The following is a 14,282-nucleotide window of genomic DNA, read 5'->3' as shown; positions in this document are numbered from 1 at the left end:
CAAACCAAACAAGGAATCAATTGTAAGTTTTATTTTCCTTAAACATTTCTTGAAAGTAATTTGGTCAATTTCTTCCCCTCAGGATCCTTGCCAACTTAAGATTCTGAGGCAAATGTCTTTGATAGATTCCCTTTTTCTCTCTATTCAAAACCAGAAGACTACATATCATCGATAGAACAACTTCCTGAGTATTGCACAAGTACATCCAGAAACAGACTTTCTCCACCTGGATCATGCATGTACAATTCTTGCAATTTGAAGTCTTCCCCTCAGGCCACCACAGCTCAGCTATTTGTCCAGTTTCTTCTAAAACTCCTATGAACCTGTTCTACCCTACAATTTAAAAAGCCTACAGGCTAACTAAGGCATCTGATTCTTCTTTTCTCCTCCAAATTGGCTACACCTTCAAAGAGGAGAAAATATATAGCTATAGGGAATAGGAAAATAAGATCAGATTGATGAAAACAATGAAGAGAAACAGCAAATATGCCAAAATCACCCCTTGAAATAATGAGTTTCAACCATCATCTGCCTTTTTTAATTGGCAAACATTCAACTGAAATGACTCATTCACATAATGGGACCAAAAGAGCCCCAACAATGATTGTTTGACATAAATCCTGTGCAAAAGGAAGCTTGGGGCAAAAGAAAACTGATTCCTTTCAAACCAAAGGAAGATGCCAAACAAAATTCAGAGAATATTCTTCGATTTGAGCTGGTTGGGCTCCCAAGTTAAATCAGAGGGGGGTGATTTTAAAGTGATTTACTTACCATCTTTAAAAAATTACAGATTTGCCTTTAAGAGAAAGCTTCATTTCATCCTAAGGAGGAGATATACCTCCTTGGCTTAGTTGTCCTCCACCCTAGCTAGCTTTTTTAATGGATTGTTTGCTTAGCATATAGTAAAAAGACATTTCAGCAAATTTATTTTAAGCAGGAAAGACTGGAAGCATACAGACATACAGTTAAAGGCATGAAAAATTCAACCCTGACTTCCAGGGAATTAAGTATCATAAAATAAAAGCTTTCAAAACTGATCTAACTTTCATCACATAAATAAGGCTGTCTTGTTTTTTTATTAAAATTTCTTAAATGCTAACCTTTGGTAAAAGTTGTGCTGAGATTCTTGTTTTGGTTTGTTTGTTTAGGGTTTTTTTTGCCATTTAGAATTATATTTTAAGTCACAGGATGCCTGCTGGGTTCTCAGGCACAGTATTCTAAATAGTTTGTTAATGTACTTCCCAAATAAAAGCCAAGGGTATGTGAAATGATATGAAAGCAAATTCAGAAATGCTAGAGAAAAGGAGGCTTGTAATAAACAAACAAAAACCCTCTGACTACTCTTATTGGGACACAGGAACAGAAACATAATACTGAATACACTAGAATTGGTTTGAAAAATACCATTTATCAAGAACTTAATATATTCCAATCAGGAAGTCAGGAAGACCCCAGTTCAAATCAAGCCTCAAATATTCCAATAGCTTTGTAATGTTGGGCAAGTCACTTGACCTCTGTATGCCTAGGAGGCATCTAGGTAGCTCAATGGGCCTGGAGTCAGAAAGAATTGAATCCAGATCAGCCTCAGATACTTCCTAGATGTATGACTCCAAGTAAATCACTTAATCTCTGCCTAATTAAAAAAAATCCACTGGAGAAGGAAATGGCAACCATTTCATTATCCTTTCCAAGAAAACCTCATGGATAGCTATGGTCTATGGGGTCAAGAAGAGTTGGGCACAACTGAACCACTGAACAACAACAAATTCCAATCAGGCAGCTAGGTGGCTCAATGAGTAGAGAACTGAGCCTGGAATCAAGAAGATCTGAGTTCAAATGCATCCCCAAACACTTAATAGCTGTGTGACTCTGGACAAATCACTCAATTTCTGTTTACCTTAGTCCACTGAAGTAGGAAATGGCAAACCACTCCCTTTTCTTTGAAAAGAAAACCCCATATGGAATCACCCCATTTGAATGAATTTAGAAGGAACAGGAAGAATGAATGCCTGGCTGTAGAATATGTAGAGGGCATTAAGTATGAGAAGACTGGAAAAGAATAAAGGGGCCAGGTTGTGAACGGATTTAAGTCAGTTGATTTTATAGTTGATCCTGGGGATGAGAAGGAGACTCTAGAATTTATTGAGTAGGAACTGAAGTGGTCTGACCTAAGCTTTTAGAAAATCACTTTGGCAGCTGTGTAGAAGATAGATTTTAGGGGGTGGGGGAGAGGCTGGAAGCAGACTACTGCCTCTGTGTGAACAGAGAGAGAATGGAGAATGTATAAGAAATGCCCGGCATTTAGAAATGTCAATCCTGGGCAATAGATTTTATATGTAGGGTGAACAAAGGTAAGTAGCTGAGAATAACACTTCCCTTGTAGTTTTGGGTGACTGGAAGATGGTGGCCACCTCTAAGGTAACAGGGATGTTGAAACCTAAAGTCAAAAAAGATAATGAGTCCTGGGGTAGAATTGTTGAGTTAGTGATACCTACAAGATATCCATTTCAAAATGTCATTAGGCTATTGTTATGCGAGATAAGATAGGGCTGGGTAAATAGATCTGAGAATTATTTGCACAGAGATGAAAACTGAATCCAGGAGAGGTGATGAGAGATTACCAAAGTTTGTGTAAGACTGAGGACCAGGGTGGAACAAGCAGGTCTTTGCCTCAAGATGTCAAATTTAGTGATTATTGGATTTAAGGGTCGCTGGCAACATTTGCCTGTTTGTTTTTCAGAAATGTGGAAATAAGAGGGCTTAGCCCCTAGTTAGCAAAAATAATTAAAGTAGGAGGTTAGGAGATGGCACGCTAAGGCGAGTTAGTTTCTTCCTCTAATGTTGCCTTTCTAAGAGCATTCTCACCAGTGCCATGGAGTATCTCTCTCTCTCTTACATAGGTCAGTGTCCTTCAACTCCCCCCACACCAACTACCAACCCAATCTAAGCAACCTTTACTGTACTTTCTTTAGATGCTAAAATTCCTTATTATGATTCTACTATGACATAAAAGAATTTGAACTTTACTTGGTAGGCAATAGTAAGCCATTAAAGATGTTTGGTCAGAGAAGTGATCTGACCAGATCTATAGAAGAACAATTATTCTGACAGAGGAACGAGATATAGTTTGAGGTGAATGGTGGAGGTGAAAGAGTACAGATAGAGGCAGTGACTGTTAAAAGACTTTTGCAAGATGTCAGGGAATAAAGCAGCTAGGTGGCACAATGGATAGAGCCCTGTACCTCACCATGTTGTTATAAGGATCAAGGGCTATGAAAATTTGTAATATATGGCCTCTTGTTCACAGGATTCTAATGTACAAGATGGTTGCCCTCCCCCCCCCCTCCCCTGGTCACTCTCAACTGCCAGTTGTAACTGTTATGGTGGATTCTTTGTCCTCTCACCAGGGTGCCAAATGTAATTCATGGCCAGAAAGAGAACATACACATGGGAAAATGGAGGGAGAGAGAGAAAGAGTTGAGAGAATGGAGAGGGGGAAGATTGACTTTCCTCTCACTTCCCTTTGGGGGAAGGTAATCTAGTCTTATCTCCCTGAGGGAAAGAGTGTGTCTCCTCAGAGAATGGTTCTGGAAGATGGAGGTTAAGAACTAGAAGGAAAAGCTTTGGTAAGATGACACACTGCCTCCCTCTTTGGTCTCTGCTATTGTTGAGAGGCAGGATGGACTCTGACTCTGTACCTTAAGGTACACAAACAGTCACTTCCCCTTCCCCCCAAGACCTTGGGTTACTCCATGGCCCAGAAGAGATGGTTCCTTGAGTCTGGTTGTTTGAAGCCCTGGGATCCTGAGCTAACCCTTCTTGTTGGAGAGAAGTATGGTTCTCCCCAAAACTTCAGCCCCCTTTCCTAGTCTCAGAAACTAGTCAGATTCTAAGTAGTAGACATTTTATTTAGGTTCACACAGGGAAGGGAGAGGTAAGGGTATCAGGTAAGGAAAGTGGGTGAGCAGGAAGCCCTATTGACTGGCAGACTGACCCCCAAGATCTCAGGCTCTCAGCTTTGACCCCTCTTCTGGCCAGCTGCTGGTTTGGTTCCTACTACTGAGCTTGAGTACTGGAGTTCAGGAACAAGTTGGTGAGAGAGATGGAAAAATAGAGATCCTTGAAAAGGGGGGTCTCAGAGGATGGCTTTTCCAAATCCCAGTCCCCAATATTCATTCATGACCCTGAGCTGTTGTTGAGAGCTGATTGAGAGATATTCAGGGGTTCACAGGGAAACAATGATCTCCAGAGAGACCCAAGGTTCTTCCTAGTCAGAGAGAGCTGCTTCTACCCCCTGGCTCCTAGCTAGAAGAAGTGAAGTGATCAGTTGGAGTTCCCAAGATTCAGATTCTCTGATTGGAATCTTGAGTTTTTTCTTCTCCAACCTCTCCCTCTCTCTCTGCATCTGATTTCTGTCTTGTACATATTGGATTTGATTCCTCTTTTACAAATTGTAAAACTTTTTGCTAGCTTCATAGTGCTATATACGTACTAGCTATTATTTTTAAGGATGCTTCATAAGGTGGTACCAGTGGAAATTAAAATGAGACCTCTAATAGAGGGTATTTTTCAGTTGATAAATTAGAAGGTAAATTAGAATTAGAGGGAGAATAGATTTCTCTCCCCCTCAATGCAAGGCAAAGGAGGTATCTCTGTTGTTAAAGGTGACCCAGAAGGAGGAGGGTGAGTCGGTTTGGTTTCCCCTTCAAACTTCCCTAATTATGGCCCCTCACCTAGCCTACCAGATTATTACTCTCTATCACTTTGTTGCTGTTCAGCAAGTCCCTCTTCCTAGGTGAAGAGAGGTCACTTCATTCCCAACTCGTTTTGAGATGGCCCTCACTCAGTCTTCAGGCCAGTTAATAATAAAATCATAAGCTTATTCTACTGAGGTAATAAACAAGGTAGAGTGAGAAAAAGGGAGTGAATTGAGGTAAAGGAAAGTGGGGGAAAAGGGATCCCTAAATGTTTAAACCCCTTTCTCCCAAAGTTCAGATGGCTTGAGCTCAAAAGCCTCAAGCCCCTGAGGGGTTCAAGGTGGTGAACCCTGACTTTTAGCTCTGCCCAGCAGAAACCTCAGTTCAGGAGAGGAGACTGATTTCATCTTGTAAATTTTCCTTCTTTCTCAATCTCTGTCTACTTCTTGAAGGGTTTGGGGCTGGGGGAGGGTAATAGGTATCAGGAGTCAGTGAAAAGAGAGGTTTCTTCTGTACCTTCTCCCTAGCTGTCTCAAAGCCCAATGACACAGGTTCCAACTGTCTTTCTGAATTCCTTTCTCAGAATTCCAAGATCATTTTGCCATCCCCCCTGCTGCAGCTGTGATCTTTTCATCCATTCCAGGTTCTTTACATGACCACAAAAAAGTCTCTAGATTCCTCCTCTTCCACAGACCAAAGAAAGAATTGTTGAGGAAGTACATCAGTAGGACCTGATCATTCTTTAGCTAATGTTGATGATAATAATAATGTTATCATAGAATTAACATTGGCTTAATGCTTTCCTTACCAAAATCCTAATATCATTATGTTTATTGTACAGTTGTGTAAGCTGAGGCCATGACTTATTAAAATGTTGTCTTCAATGGGCTTTGAATATGGATTGACTGGCCAGGATGCCTTCTATTCTCCCACAGCTTCTTCAGAGAAGGAAGTATGATAAATAATCCTTAGTTTATTGAACTCAACTTTAGGGAGAAAGTACCCCCATGCTAAACTATGACTTCCAAGTGACTGGGTCTGTAACAAGGTGTGTACTTATGGCAAATGAAGTAGTAATAGTCTCTCAAATGATGGAAAGAGCTACCATCTCCTGTGCCATCTTTGGGACACACACTCTCACATGTCCATTAATCCTAACCACTTGAAACAACCAGTCACAAGCATCATTATAACTTAATACTAGTTTTCTCTACTTCAACTTTCTTTTGGTGATCGCCTGAATTTCCAGTGATGCAACATATCATCTCCATGAAAATGGATGAGTCTTTCTTGACTCTACTCCTTTAATCACTTCACATGTCCAATTAATCTTGTCATTTCTACTTCTAAGATATCTCTGGTCTCCATTGTCTTCTCACGACTAACATGGTGGCCACACTAGTCTTTTCCAGACTGTTGCAAAAGCTTCATAGCTGGCCTTCTGTCATCTATCCAGTTCAGTCCCCATGCTCATGAAGCTTTCATGGTTCCATTTACTACTAACTCATTAATTTGGTATTTAAAGGTCTTCCCAATCTGGCTCTAAACAAGCATTAGTTTCAAGTCTAGCACTCATGTATTCTGTCACAATGTCTCCAGAGAGGAAAGTATCAGAGATAATGAGGTTAATGAACTCACAAACATTTTAAAAATTTGAAAATTCTTTTGGCTTCTGCAGGCAAATTATCTTTTTACTACCTAATGCTGTTTCATTCACTCTCTGCTCCAGCCAAATCTTTCTGCTTGCTGTTCCTCGTACACAACATTCCATTTCCTGGCCTGAGCTTTTGCACAGCCCAACCCCTAAACCTGGAATGCCCCCCCCTTCTCTTGTCTCCTCTCCCATTCTCCTAAGATTGATCTCTACCTTCTACTACAAGCATCTCAAAAGGTCTGCTGGACCTGTGGTGCTGCCTTTCCCTAGACCAGCACCTCAAACTCTATGGACCCCAAACCAAACTCAGCACCTTCTCTCCTAAATTGACCATTGCTCCTAATTACCAATCCAACTATCCTTCCAGTGGCCCACGCTCAGAGCTTCAGAGTCATCTCTGCCTTTTAGCTCTCTATTTTGAATTCCTCTCAGGACACAAACCTGAGTCTTCCTGACATCAAAGTCATCTTCTTCATTCATTATGCCAAAGCCTAGCTCTAGGGACCTCTCCTCTCCTTTGCACCCCCCCCCAAGCTCCAAGCAGTTACAAAATCTGTCAATTCTAACTTAAGGAAATACAGGAAAAGAATAAGCATCTATTAAGCACTTACTATGATACCAAACACTATAAATATATTTCACTTCCATCTCCTCTTCTCCATTCCCACTGTGACTTCTCTAAAGATTTCATTGCCAAAACTCCTTACTGGCTTCCCCATCCTGTGTCTCTTCTGGGTTCAGAATGCTATCAGAATCATCATTCTAATGCAGAGGTGTGGCCATGTCACTGTTCCTGCTCAAAAACATTTAGGGTCTCCCTATAGTTTACAGTCAAACACAAATGTCTAGGTCTGATATTCAGAACACTGACAATGTCTCCAATTGGCCTTTCTAGCTTATTCAATGCACTATCCTTCAAGTGTTTTGTACTGAAATAAAACTAGACAACAGTTGCTCCCCAGTTTCATTGTCCTGTCTTCTCCTATATCCACACAATAAGAAAAGCTAAGAATCAAATTCCTTCACATCCCTCCCTGTGGAATTTATCCTTTCTGTTCCTTGAAATAGGCAGTATGGCATGAGGCAAGAATACTGGCATTAGGATCAGAGAACCTGAGTTCAAATCCTGATTTTGATACTTGTCCCCTGTGTGACCCTAGGAAAATGTCTCTAGATCTTAAGTATGCTTATTTTTAAAAGAGGTGGTTGAATGGGAAAACTTTACATTTCTCAGTCAAAGATCTAGGGCCCTCCTAGTTCTGAATCTAGGTTGCTATAATTCGAGATTTGGTGATATCAGATTCATGAGTCTTCCCATTATTCTTTGAGCTAAATATGATGCAGCCTTCCCCAAATTTCTTCTAACTTTGCTGGATTTCTCCTATGCAAATATCATTCTAAATATTATCACATGTTTGTATACATATATTGTCTCAAATTATACCCCTTCCTCGAGTGGATGTGTTGTCATCTCTGCATGGCCATTACCAAAGATAATTTTCTGCAAGATAAATTTATTTTTTTAGAAAAGAAGGAAGCAAGCAAGGAAGGAAGGAACAAAAGAAAGAAGGAAGGGAAGAAGGGAGGGAGGGAACAGCAAGAGAGGGAGGAAGGGAGAAAGGAAGGAAGGAGGAAGAAAGGGAGGCAGAGAAGAAGGAAGAGAAGGAGGGAGGAAATAAGAAAGTTTTAAATGACTATGATATGCACAAATATTATCTCATTTAATCATCCAACAACCCCAATAAGTAATATCTAAGCAAAGTACTTTGTTGATGCTCAATGAATGTTTATGAACTAAATATATATGTAAAAAAAAGCCTTAAATACTACCAGTGATGAGATGAAATTTTAATAAATTTTTTCCACTTTGGATAAAAGGTAATCCCAAAATACACAAGAAAGAGAAGAAGAGGGGGCAGGTAATCCAATTAACAATTTTTACAAAACATTTAAGAGTGAATCATTTCTCTGAGAAGCTGTTAAGGTAGAAATTAGATGAATCATTTTCTCTGTACTTTTAAGTCTCATGTCACTGACCTACATGCCTTTCGACAAAAAAAAAGTAGTAACAATTAGGTATTCTTTTTTTTAGACCTTTACCTTCTATCTTAGAATGAATACTATATATTGGTTCTAAGGCAGAAGAGTGGTAAAGGCTAGGTAATGGGGGTTAAGTGATTTACCCAGCTAGGAAGTGTCTGCAAACAGATTTGAACCCAGGACTTTCCATCTCTGGGTCTGACTCTCAATCCACTGAACCACCTAACTACCCCTACCAATCAGGTATTCAAGAGCTTGATCATTTATTTGTTCACAAAACAAACATTTTGAACCAAACAGTAAAGAAGTAGTGGTTTGCACATCTTTTCTTTAGGCTTCATATTCTCCACTGAACACCAAGTCAACTGAAAGACACTAAAATTAATTGGAAAACTTTAAGATAAAGAAAAAGATAGGCATCAGAATGATGAGGATGGGTTATTGAATTTTATGTTACATATATCTAACCAAGAAAGGAGGCTAGGCATGAGTAGAATCATTCCAAAAAATCTAAATGACCACAGAACAAGACATTTTCTGACAAATACAAATAGCAAGTGAATAAATCCAGAAAATTTTATTTTAAAATCCCAGAAAAGAAAGATATAATAAACTCTGGAGTAAAGATGGAAGGAGAAAAGTAAAGAGTTAATAAATATGCTATTTTCAGTATGACCCAAACTGAAGCCAGGAACACTTACCAAAAGGGAGTTACAGGTATTGAGTTAATTAATGGCCAACATCAGAGTTTTCATTACATTGGAGAGAATTATTCCTTTAGTTAGGAACTTGACCCAGAAAAACTCCTTCCTTTAAAGTCCTAAGATCAAAATAATACCTCAGGGTTCAAAAGCTGTTTTCTAAACCAGGATTGAGAGCCATTAAAAAAAGTCATCTTACTATTTGCTTATTCTAACATTAGGTGATAACTATGGAGAAACCTTTAGATTCTAGAACTGTATTGGCAAAGCCATGACATAGGTGTTGTGGCCACACCTAATCTGTTCCACCTCTCCACAGCACCCAAGGACATTTTTGTATGTTCCACCACTCTGTCCAGCTGCCCAATGCAAGCACTTCCTCATTCCACTGTCTGGGATAATGCAGGGACCTCACAGGCTGCTTGAAGTTACACTTTGGGCACACAATCTTGAAAATGTTCACAAACCTGGTTCTAGGAGAACCTCCTCCTTACTTACACTTACTTACACTAGTTACACACAGTAGAAACCTTCAAAAGGAGCATGTATTTAATCAAGGAAAACTAAACTACCATTGGGTAGTAGCAACCATTTTATCACCATTATCTCTCCTTTGTCTCCTCCCTTCTTCCTCTCTTGGCACAAGTACCATGTCAACACTGAAAATATGGTGGATGACATGGCTGAAATCCTCTATATCAACCCAAGGTTATTAGGCTATAGTCTCTTCTCTCCTCTCCTCTCCTCTCCTCTCCTGCTCCCTCCCTCCCTCCCTCCCTCCTTCCCTCTCTCTCTCTCTCTCTCTCTCTCTCTCTCTCTCTCTCTCTCTCTCTCTCTCTCTTTCTTCTTGTGGAGGCAGAATATCTTTGCTGTTCACCCAAAAGGGAAAGTGCAACCTGGAAATGGAGATACATTCCTCTGGCATAGGCTCAGAGGAAAACTGAGAGAATTATTGATCATGATTCTGGCATGCAGAGCATGTCTTCTGGCTCTTTTCCAAAGGTGTATAGTGATGTGCATTTAAAGAGAGATTAACATCATGAAAATGGCTTTGATGGTATAGAATGCTGCTATCTTTGGAATTTAGATGACCTGAGTTCAAGTTCAACCTCAGATGTGACTTTAGACAAGACTTTTCTTCATCTGTTTCCTCATCTACTAAATGAGAATATTATTGCCACCTAACTATAAGTTTGTGGTGGTAATCAAATTAGGTAATGTATATTAAGTGCTTCACAATCCCTAAAGTTAAATATAATCTATTATTATTAATGCCACCTTCTTGCTTCTTGGTAACCACCAGAGGGAGCCCAGAAATTCATGCCTTAAGGCTACACCCAACAAATTCCAAAATAACCAATTTTTAAATCCACTTAAATCAGTATAGTCAGGAGGGGAGAGGAAGCTTACATTACTGAATACAGCCTTTTCTTTTGCTAAAAATCAAGCTGGTCTTATATACTAATTCTTATTTATGTTGCACTTTAGAGGGTATTTCCCCAAATTTTTCCTTGCAACAACTCATGAGGTAGGTAATACAAGGGTTATATTTTTTTCATTTTACAAATTAAAAAATTGAGACTAAGAGAAATGACTTGTCACTTGACTGTGGCCACTTCACTGATAGGGTCACACAATTTGTTAGTGTCGGAAAGTGGATCTGAAGCTAGTCTCTCCTGACCCCAAATCTAGCACCATTGTTATAACATCATGCTGCCTCCTTAAATGGGCATCACTACACTATTCTGAGAAGGGGCCAGAAGGCATGTTATGCATACCAGAATCATGACCAGTAGTCCCTCCAATTTTCCCCTATGCCTGGATCAGGACCATACCTCATTTCCCACATTTTTAAAAATGCAGAATGTATTTAGTCTCCAACAGAGTCTCAAAAGAGAAAAGAAGAGTGGCAAATAATTCACTTGCCCTGTGCAATTGTAGAGCTTTGAACATCATTCTATAAGGATTTTCCTTTAGAACACAGCATCAAGAAGAGAGCAAACAGGACAGAAATTCAAGAATAAAGTACTTTATGCCTCTCCTCTCCCTCTCAGCTTATGAGTATCTTAGTCTCTTTTCATTCATGACAACCATAATATTAGGGGCAAATATACATAAAATGAACATATCTTAGAACATCTGGAACATTAGTACTGCACATCCAGAAGTTCCATACTTTCCTAACAAGCTGAAACCATGTGCTATGCATTTCTCTCTGTAATTTTTGATTTGTTTGGCATTCACATCTGGGTTTAATCCTAAAGCATGTAATCATTAGGTGATACAATGAATTTTAAGTCAAAGTAAAATCTGTAAAATCACAGTCTATCTTGACTCGGTGCATTTTTCACAAATTCTTTGCATTTATATTCCCCAGCTGCTAGCACAGTGCCTGGCATGTGGTAGGCATTTATAAATACTTATTAATCAAATGATAATTAAGCTACTGAGTCTAACTACTCGTTTTTGTTTACTGCCTTTGAAAAGATAGATAAATAACTAAATGCTTTGATTTTCTAAATGGATACGAAAGGGCAAAGCTGTCACAAATATTTACATTTGGTGAGGAAGGTCTTCAAAGATCACCATAAATGATTTTGAAAAGAAGCAAAAACAGAAGCATCATAAGAGTAAGGAGGGGCATGAGGGAGACAGAGAGGAGACAAAGAGATAAAGAGGAGAGACAGAGAGGCAGAGAGACAGAGACAGAGAGGGACAAAGAGAAGAGAGAGGCAGAGAGGGAGAGAGTCAAAGAAAAAGACATCCAAGATAATTTTGCATTTTTCCTAGAACAAGTTTTCCTGAAAGGAGGGGTAGAATGGCAAGTAGAAAAAGTATTTATCCTTTAGATTCTAGATAGAATTCCTGAGTTCAAATCTTGGTCTTGTTACATCAGTACCTGTGTGAATTAGTCAAGTCACTTAATTTCCAGGGGCTTTAGTTTCTTCACCTGTAAAATGAGGGAAGATGGCTAGATAACCTCTATAATTCTGTTCAGTTCTAAATCTATACTCTCTGGGATATTCATAAAGAACCTACATGAAATATCTGAAACTACTTATGGGGAAATTCAAACCAAAAAATTGTTTAGTTCCTCAAAGACCCTTTTGCACACTATTTTACCTTTATTAAGAAGGTGGAAAAATATAAAATAATTTTGCTTTCCTACATCCAATATATCCAATATCCAAAATCATATATCCAAACATATGATTTCTTGAGCCACATGACATTTTCTTTTTATAACCCTTACCCTTATTATTGTCTTCATTTCAATTCTAAGACAGAATTGCCACAAAAGCTAGGCGATCCAGGTTAAGTGACTTTCCCAGGGTCCACACTCAAACTTACAGGGGAAAAATAAACAACCAGCTACATTTCTTTTTCTAGGTATCACCAACTCTTCATTTCCAAAGGAGTTAGTTCATATATTTTATGATTCAGAACAAAGCTGGGATTTTGTTCTTGAGTGTGGTTATTCTTCCTCAAAAAGGCTTATAGAAACAGAAAAGGCAATAGATCTTTCTGGAGTCAACTGAGCCTGAGATTAAACTTGTAAAGACTCAATACTTTGGAGTAAACAGTCTCTTACATTCAAACTACTGCAAATTTTATATAGCAAACAAAAAAGCAAGGAATCTTTGCTGCTCTTTCCAAACTTCACTATACTTATATATTATTTATAGAGCATCAATAAGAAAATATAAATCTGCTCTCTGAGAGACAGTGATACCTTTCCTACCTACTTGACTGAGTTTAGTGAGGATCAAATTAGATAATATATGTAGGGGGCTAAATTAGTTCTAAAGCAAAGTTGCAATGGAAGGTGTTATTTCTATTATTGTTTTCATTTTATTGGTAGTAGTAGTAGTAGTAGTAGTAGTAGTAGTAGTATAGTAGTAGTTTTCAAGTTTACAAGTCACTTAGCCCCATTTGCCTAGCCCTTGATCTTCTGTCTTAGAGTCGTTATTAAAATAGAAAATTAGTTTAAAAAATATGAAAGAAAAAACTTGCATGTCCTGAGCCCTGGTCCTCTGTGGGTTCTGAATCTCTTTGAAATTCTTAATCTAACAGTTCTTGATTCTCAAAATTCAACTGAGCCTAGAGGGTCATGGAACATGGAAAAATAGAGAAACAATAAAAACTGAAAGTACTAGGCACTTCTGGCAAGGATTTAAAGATCCTCATCTCTAGTTGGCTCTAAAGGTCCACAATGTATCATAAATTAAGAGCTGGAACCAACTTCAGAGGCCATTTAATCTAACCCTTCCCCACTCTTTATTTTTCACAGGTAAGGAAACTGAGGCCCAGGAAAGCTAACACATGTACCCAAGGTCACTAAGACAGTGGATCAGAGGCAGGATTTGAACTTAGGTCTTCTGAATCAAGAGTCAGTGTTGGAACAGCTAGCTAGTTAGGGAAGTCCTGGGTTCAAATTTGACCTCAGACACTTTCTAGCTGTGTGACACTAGGCAAGTCTTTTAAACCTGACTGCCTAGCCCTTACTGTTCTTCTGCTTTAGAACTAGCATTAAGACAAAAGGTAAGGGTTTAAAAAATAGAGTAGGTGCTCTTTCCACTGCATTAGGCTCAAAGGTTATGCCATGGATATGGTAGAATGTTATCACTTTTCTTGGGAATAGTAAAGAAGGTCTGCAGGATGATAGGATCTTCATAAATCATGCATCTTTAATTCAGTTATTAATACAGAAGACAACTCCCATTTACAAATCTTTTTTCAGTATTTTCAAAGTCCCAAAGCTGTTTACTAGGATTGACACTTAAATAGAGCACATCTAAAATGCTGAGAAAATGATATTTTAAGAGATTATGTAATTTTAAACTCTGTCACACTTCCATGTTAGAAACATATGGCCTTCTTTAGAAACACTTGAGGCTGGCACTTAGTTAGCAAGAATAATTTATTAAAATAAGAAGCTGCCAGATGGCTTGAATCATTATTAACACCCATCTATGAACCAGTATTGTGGTAACTAATCCCCCTTCCCACTCAACTAAATTTGTTTTAGTTATTTCTTGCATCTTTTCCACATTATGAATTACAAAGTTGATTTGAGAAAATGTTTCTTTCTTGTAGCTGACCCTAGGAGCCAAAGTTTAGTTTTGGTTCTGCAAAGTATTTTCCAAGATACTCAAAAGACAATAAAGGAATTGGAGTTCCATATCCTCA

The sequence above is a fragment of the Monodelphis domestica genome, chromosome 3 (assembly GCF_027887165.1).
Source record: "Monodelphis domestica isolate mMonDom1 chromosome 3, mMonDom1.pri, whole genome shotgun sequence".
Taxonomy (NCBI): domain Eukaryota; kingdom Metazoa; phylum Chordata; class Mammalia; order Didelphimorphia; family Didelphidae; genus Monodelphis; species Monodelphis domestica.
The sequence above is the reverse complement of the archived record's forward strand: the minus strand, read 5'-3'. Positions refer to the sequence as shown.